The 7,646-nt window shown below is 36.1% G+C and overlaps 2 pseudogenes; one reads left to right on the top strand and one right to left on the bottom strand.

The window, feature by feature from the left end:
- The first annotated feature begins 561 nt into the window (after nt 1–561).
- On the top strand, nt 562–660 carry LOC132275689 (small nucleolar RNA R71; annotated as a pseudogene).
- A 6,314-nt stretch (nt 661–6,974) lies between these two features.
- Nucleotides 6,975–7,072, bottom strand: LOC132275714 (small nucleolar RNA R71; annotated as a pseudogene).
- Nucleotides 7,073–7,646: the final 574 nt, after the last annotated feature.

The raw sequence follows: 7,646 nt of genomic DNA, 5'->3' as shown, positions 1-7,646 counted from the left end.
CCTTGAAAACTACCTTGGGAAGGGTTTGAGCCCTCTCCTTGGTTTTTCCAAGAGAAATTCAGATGATTTCTCCAACTTGGATTATAATGAGTACCATAAGGATTGTTCCCTTGGTTCACAAAAGCTACATTGACTTGTTCATTAGGTTCATTTTGCACTTGTCTATGAGGACAAACAGAAGTAGAATGAAGAACACTAGAACAAGTCATACATATTTCATTTGATGCACGATGAGAATGGTTAAGGAAGGAAGATACTTGGTTTGCCGAGTTTTGGTTAATCAAAAATTGATCAAACCTTTGAGATAAAGACTTCATTTTGGCGGCTATTTCATTTGAATGGTCGATTTGATGTAAGCCAACACTTTTCTTACCATGTGAATTTCTACCATTCTTGGATGATAATGTTCTATGCAAAGAATTTTCACTCATGCTCTCATAAAGATGCCTCACATCATCCTCATGCCTATCAATGTATGAGCCACCCATGGATGCATCAACCATGCCCTTATAATTGTCCGATCAGCTCTTAAAAAAATATTGAACTAATTACCATTTGGGCATGTCATGATGTGGACACTTCCTAAGCAATTCATTAAAGTGTTCCCATACCTTATGAAATGTTTCTCCATCCTCATGTGAAAATTCCCGAATTGAGTTTCTCATGGCATTGGTCTTAGAAACCGGATAGTACTTCTTCAAGAACTCTTGCTGCATTTTTGCCCAAGAAGTGATTGAAAAAGGCCTAAGACTGTTAAACCAATACTTTGCCTTGTCTTTTAAGGTGAATGGAAAAAGTTTGAGTCTTAAGACCTCTTCCGGCATGTTCGTATATTTTACGGTGGAACATACTTCTAGAAACTCATCCAAATGCTTGTAAGGTTCTTCACTTGGAAGTCCATGATAGTTAGGAAGCATTTGAATGGTTTGTGGGTTAATTTCATAGTGATGTGCTCTAAATGGTGGCAATTGAATGCATGTGGGTGCATTGTATTCATTAGGTAAATAGTGATCTCTTAAAGCAAGTGGAGGATTAGCAATTTGAGGTGCAACATGGGCACCTTGATTTTGATTTCCTTGAATGATAGGAGGTTGTGGAGCATACATTGGCCTTGGCATTCTAAATGGAACTTGGCCTTGTTGAAGTGCTTGGTAAATGAATGGCCTAGGCATGTCTAATGGTGCTTGAATGTTCTCATGATGCACATTTGGATGAAGGGTACCTTGTTGGTCTATATGACCAAGGTCCTCCACATGCTCTTCATTATGGCCTTCCATTGATGTAATGGATTGGGTAGAACTAGAACTTCCTCTTCCCCTAGGATTTCTAAGTACGGATTCAAGATGCAAATCAAGAGGGACAAGAGTTGGTCTTAGTGATCTACGACCATGCATGCACAATGTAAAAACACACAAACACAATAAATGAACAAACACTTCGACTTCACAATAATTCAATAAATCTTCCTCCATAAACACTTAACCCATACTCCTATGCTTTAACAACAATGATGCAAAGAACAATTAAGAATGCCTCCACGTGGGCTCACGATTTATCTAAGAAATTAAAAACAAGCCTTCACGCGGGCCGACGATTTAACTAAGGGATTGAGTAAAGAAAGTGTCACAAAGGTCCTTTAGCACTTCAACTCTAAATTTATAGCCTAGTTTAGCATTTTTTAAAAAAAATTTTAGCATTTTTCCTTTCTTGCTTAGCTCATTTGTTTGAATGCTCCTTTGCTTGCTTCCTAACTCGATGCTTCTTGTCAAAGATGAACAAACACAATAAGTAATCAAAAGAAAAATAAAAACAAAGTAAAGACATGATCAAAAGAGTACTAATTCCTAATGAATTCCACAAATACGACGTTCCCTAATCCCAGGCAACGACGCCAAAAACTGGTGGTGGAAGCTACTTGTATACGCCGTAAGCTTAGAAAGTGTGTGCATTAAGGCGAGGGCCAAGTTTTACATTTATAAACGCCACTACTACCTTCACTAAAAATATAGTTAGGGTGAGTAGGGATCGTCCTAAGGGATTGGAGTCGAATTTGGTTGTGGAATCACTATTAGGGTTAGTAGGTCGAGTGATCAAACAAATAGTTGGTTGGTTGATTAAACTAGAGAGCAAATTAAACTAAATAATTGAATGCAATAAAGAGTAAGTAAGAGAGTGATCTTGGGGTTTAGAGGTCACCACCAAACAATACTTTTCTACACCCTTAACAAGTGACCGATGAGGGAAATGTGTGTTGCAATATTGATGTGTGTGTGTGTTTGGTTGATTCAATTAGCAAGGGTGACCAATTAAGTATATATTGTCTAAGCAACATGTGGAAAGCACAATATATCTAACAATTAAGTATATATTGTCTAAATAGCATGTGAAAAGCACAATATATCTAGCAAGTCAATAATCCTTTCATTAAGCCCACAAACTAAATACACCACAAGGTTAGAGACATATGTTACTTGCATTCAAAAGTATGGAACATCAAGCAACAAGCATGGATTGTCCTCCCATCTAACAACTATACTACCACTACACTACAATTAAGATAATGACATGAAATTAAACTAATTAAGCTAAGGGAGAGGCATAATCCATTAAGAAATGAGCATGAACCATCAAGAAAATTACAAGAGCATTCCATTAAGCACAATGTTTTGACAATCTCTAGATCTGTGGCATTAATACACATAGACATGCATCAATAACACAAGAAATAGAGACAAACATATGAACATCTATTCTAGCATACATGGATAGAATGAAATGATCAATTGGAAGCATTAAACCACATAAATCATTGAATAAACAAGATCTATATATATAAAAATGCCAAAACATATATTACAACACTAATCCCTCAATAATACACAAAATCAAGATGTAGAAAGCATGCTTGGGGCTAACTCTAGCCCCAAGAGGATGTCTAGCCACTCATGGTAGTGCTTCTCCAACCCTCAAGGGCTAACTCCATGGTAGAGATTTGCTCCTTGGTTGATGAAGAGTCTCCAATGGTGTCTCTAGCCTCCTCTTCCTCTAAGCTTCCTCTCCAAGAGTTCTACAAGGTATGATATGATATGATGTGATATGATGTAAAAAGTAATCCATATCCTTATATAGGTAGGTCAAATGACACCCAAAATAAGCTGGGGTCGTACAGCAAATATTCCCCAATGATTAGATAAAGGATAACTTTTTGTGAGTTGGAAATTTAACTTTTTCGTACTGGAGGAAGTTTGATCAATCGAACCTTGGACTTGGATCGATCGAACATGGCTGAGATCTATCGAACTGAAGTTAGATCGATCCTCAATGGTGGCGCTTTTTGGATAAAAATAAATCTGAGATATTTTGAAGATATTTTTGGGAAAAGGACAAAAGTGGTTGGTAAGGTAGTACAACTACATAAGATCAATCATTTGGATAAGGATAAGGTAGTTCGATCGATCGAAGAATGATGTTGGATCGATTGAACTTTTGAGATCTCTGAAAATGTCATCATGGCTCTGATCCATCTTGAAGTGCTGAGATCGATCATGTGGATCGATCGAACTTTGATCTGAGATCGATCAAAGATGTTGATTTTCACCTTTTTTTACCTTTTGCTTCTACTTGGCTCCTTTCTTTGATTCATCCCAGAATTACTTCATTTCTGCTCTTATTTGGCTGAGTTAGCTTATTTTCGGGATAAGTGCCTGAAAATAGAAATAATATGAAATCAATCTAAAACGGTAAAGTAAGATAGATAAAGGTACTAGAATGCCTAAGCTTAAGGGGTTTAAATACGCACTTTTTAGTACTCATCAGTTTGTTTAATGGATCATGCTTATTTCTTGATGGATTTTGCTACCTCCTTAACTTAATTAGTTTAATTCTCTTGTCATTTGTCTAGTTGTAGTTTAGTTGCTTGAAATTCTTAAATAGGTAAATAATCCATTCTTGTTGTTTGATGATCCATGCTTATGAGTGCAAGTGGTACATTTCTTTAGATTTTTGTATGTGCATTAATTGTGGGTTTATTGAATGGTTAATGGCTTAGTTTGATAGGTTGTGCTACTCACTAGATTGATTAGTCAATTTATGGTTAATTTTCCATCCATGCTTAGTATTTTAATTAATGACACACACACACACACACTTGTTTTACAAAATGGAATCCCCCTAAATTGACAAATGCTAAATGTTTAGTGAAGTGAAGCTTAGTGGTGAATTATATGCCCCAAGACTTCTCTCTCATTTTCTATACCTTAATCTCTAAATTATTCTTAATTTGCATGTTCTTAATTGAATCATTAGTGATAAGTGCTAAAATGTGATGCATTTGAGCACCTAAGCTAGGGTGTTTGGGTCCATTCATCAATCTTACTTTCTTGTTTTAGTACTAATATGTGTTTTTGTCTATTTCAGGTCAGTAAGGTTCAAACAGGCTAAAAAGAGTCTTTTAGCTCCTTTTTGGAGTTAAGAAGAAGATTTAGAAAAAGTTAGAAAAACTACACTATTCAAGGTTCGATCAATCGAAGGAAGTCTTGATCGATCGAAGAAAGTCACAATCGTTCGAAATTAAGGCAGTGCTAACTCAACAGATATGGTCGCCAGCTGTCAAAATATTTTTGCCACGTCATCTTCGATTGATTGAAGTGTTTGATTAATCGAAGTCATGTTCGATCAATCGAACCTCTGTTGACAATGAGCTATTTTAATTCCCAAGTGCTCTCAAACTCCACCAACTTTTGTAGCTGCGAGTATGCACCAATCAAAGGCCTTATTTATGACTTGTTGCCTACTCAAAGAGCCTTATATTAAATCAAATGAACCAATTTGTATATGGTTGACAATTTTGTTGCAAGTTTTATTTCCAATTTTAGAAATAGTTATTAAATATTTCTCTCTCTAGAACTAGGGTTTTTGGCAGCAAAGCAAAGAGGAAGAAGATGGTGCCTACATTGAAGAAAACCCTTGAGGGTTCCATGACCACTACCATGAGTGGCCAGATCCTTCTCTTGGGCTAGAGATAGTCCTTAGTTTTGCTTCCTAAACTTAGTATTTTGTAGTTTTTGGGGATTTATGTTATAAATAATATTTTGACCATGAATGAATGGTCATGTGCTTAGACTAGGTTTTATGAGTTTGATGCATGTTTATGTGTGTTAAAATTATAAATCTAGTGATGGTCAAGGCATGGTGCTTAATTGATTACTCTTGTGGTTTATTTGATGGATCATGCTTGTTTCTTGGTGGATTGTACTACCTTCTTAGCTTAATTAGTTTAATTTCCATGTGATTAGCATAGTTGTAGTTTAGTTGCTTTAAATTCCTAGATAGGTAGACAATCCATTCTTGTTGTTTGATGATCCATGCTTATGAGTGCAAGTAGTACATTTCTCTAGATTTTTATGTGTACATTAATTGTGAGTTTATTGAATGGTTAATGGCTTAGTTTGATAAGTTGTGCTACTCACTTGATTGATTAGACAATTTATGTTTAATTTGCCATCCATGCTTAGTATTTCAATTAATGGCGCACACATTTGTTTTACAACATGAAACCCCTTAAATTGAAAATTGCTAATGTTTATTGAAGTGAAGCTTAGTGGTGAACTTTATGCCCCAAGACCTTTCCCTCATTCTCTTTACCTTAATCTCTAGATTGATCTTAGTTTGCATGTTTTTAATTAAATCATTATTGTAATTCAACCAACTAAACCCCTATTTGATTATTCAACCTACTAATCCAATATTGATTCCGTAGTACCTTGCAAATCCCTTGGGACGATCCCTACTTACTCTTGCTACGTTAGTAGTAGTGGTGGTAATGGTTTTCATAAATTTAAATTTGACCATATCTTTTAACTTTGGCAAGCATGACGGCCGTGGCGCTCCTTTGATCTTTGCTGTACTTTATTTTTATTTTATTTCTCATATTGTCACTCTTTGGCTAGGTACTTAGAGCAAAGAGAAACAAAGCAAAGGAACTTCAAAGCAAGCAAGGCAAAGCATAAAAAGCTAAAATAAATAAAATTGCAAAAGAAAAGTAAAGCAAAAAGCTTAAAAATTTCTTAAAGTTACTTAAGGACCCTTTGTGAGCTATTTTAAGCTCCTCTTGCTTAGTTAAATCGTCGTCCTGCATGGAGGCATTTTATTTTCATTGTTTATCGTTGTCCCGCATGGAGGCAATTTTGTTTCTTGCAATTGTTAAAAAACATGGGAGTATACGATCATTGTATGTGGAGGCTTGTTGTTGATTGATTTATGTTGTGGAGGAGAAGTATTTGCTATTTTTTGTGTTGTTGATTGTGTTGATTTGCTTTGTGCATGCATGGTCGTAGGTCTTTAAATCCTCCTCTTGTTCCAATGAACTTTAATCTTGAGTCAATCGTGCGTAATCCATGGGGAAGGGGCAATTCAAGTGAATCCATTGCATCGATGGATGACTATATTGAAGACCTTGGTTATATAGACCAACAAGGCATTCTTCACCCTAATGTGCAACAATATGATAATATGCAAGTTCCATTAGGCATGCCTAGACCTTTTGCTCCACAAACGCAAGGCTAAGTTCCAATTGGAATACAAAGGTCATTCTTTATGCCACCTTTACCTCCTACTATCCAAGCTAACAATGGAGTTCATGTAGAGCCACCAATTGTAAATCCTCCTATGGCTTTGAAAGATCACTATGTGCCTAATGAATACAATGCACTCACATGCATTCGTCTTCCTCAATTTAGAGCACATCATTATGAAATGAAGCCACAAACCATTCAAATGCTTCCCAATTATTTTGGGCTACCTTATGAAGAACCATATAAGAATTTAGATGAATTTCTTGAAATTTATTCCACCGTGAAAGATTAGGCAAAATATTGGTTTAACAATTTGAGACCTCTTTCTATAACCTCTTGAGCGAAAATGCAACAAAAGTTCTTGAGAAAGTATTATCCCGTGTCTAAAACCAATGCTATGAGAACTTCAATTCACAAATTTCATAAGGGGATGGGGAGATGTTGTATGAGGCATGGGAATGGTTGAATGATTTGCTCAGGAAATGTCCTCATCACGACATTCCTAAGTGGCAAATAGTTTAATATTTTTATGAAAGTTTTTCGGATAACCATAATGGCATGGTTAATGCCTCAATGGGAGGTTCCTATTTCGATAAGCATGAAGATGATGTGTGGCGTTTATATGAAAACATGAGTGAAAACTTAATGCACTGATCTTTGCCTTCTAAAAATGGTAGAAATGTAGGAGGAAGAAAGAATTTAAGCTTATATCAAGTGGACAATTCTAATGACATAGTTGCCGAGGTGAAGTCTTTAACTCAAAGGTTTGACCAATTTTTGATCAACCAAAATTCGGCCCATCAAGTGTCTTCCTCCCCTAATCCTCATCTTCATCATTCCAATGAATCTTGTATGACTTGTTCAAGTGTGATGCATACTACTTCCAATTGTCCTCATGGACATGTGTCTAATGAGCACCATGAACAAGTCAATGCCACTTTTGTGAATCAAGGGAATAATCCCTATGGCAATCATTATAATATCGGGTGGAGGAATCATCCCAATTTTTCTTGGAAAAGCCAAAGGGAAGGCTCAAACCCCCCCAATGTGGTTTTCAAGGGAAGCATGTTCCAC

Source organism: Cornus florida, unplaced genomic scaffold, assembly GCF_030987335.1.
Source record: "Cornus florida cultivar Cherokee Brave unplaced genomic scaffold, ASM3098733v1 CherokeeBrave_3.0.0_Hap2_Chr09, whole genome shotgun sequence".
NCBI lineage: Eukaryota > Viridiplantae > Streptophyta > Magnoliopsida > Cornales > Cornaceae > Cornus > Cornus florida.
This window is presented reverse-complemented; position numbering and strand designations above follow the sequence as displayed.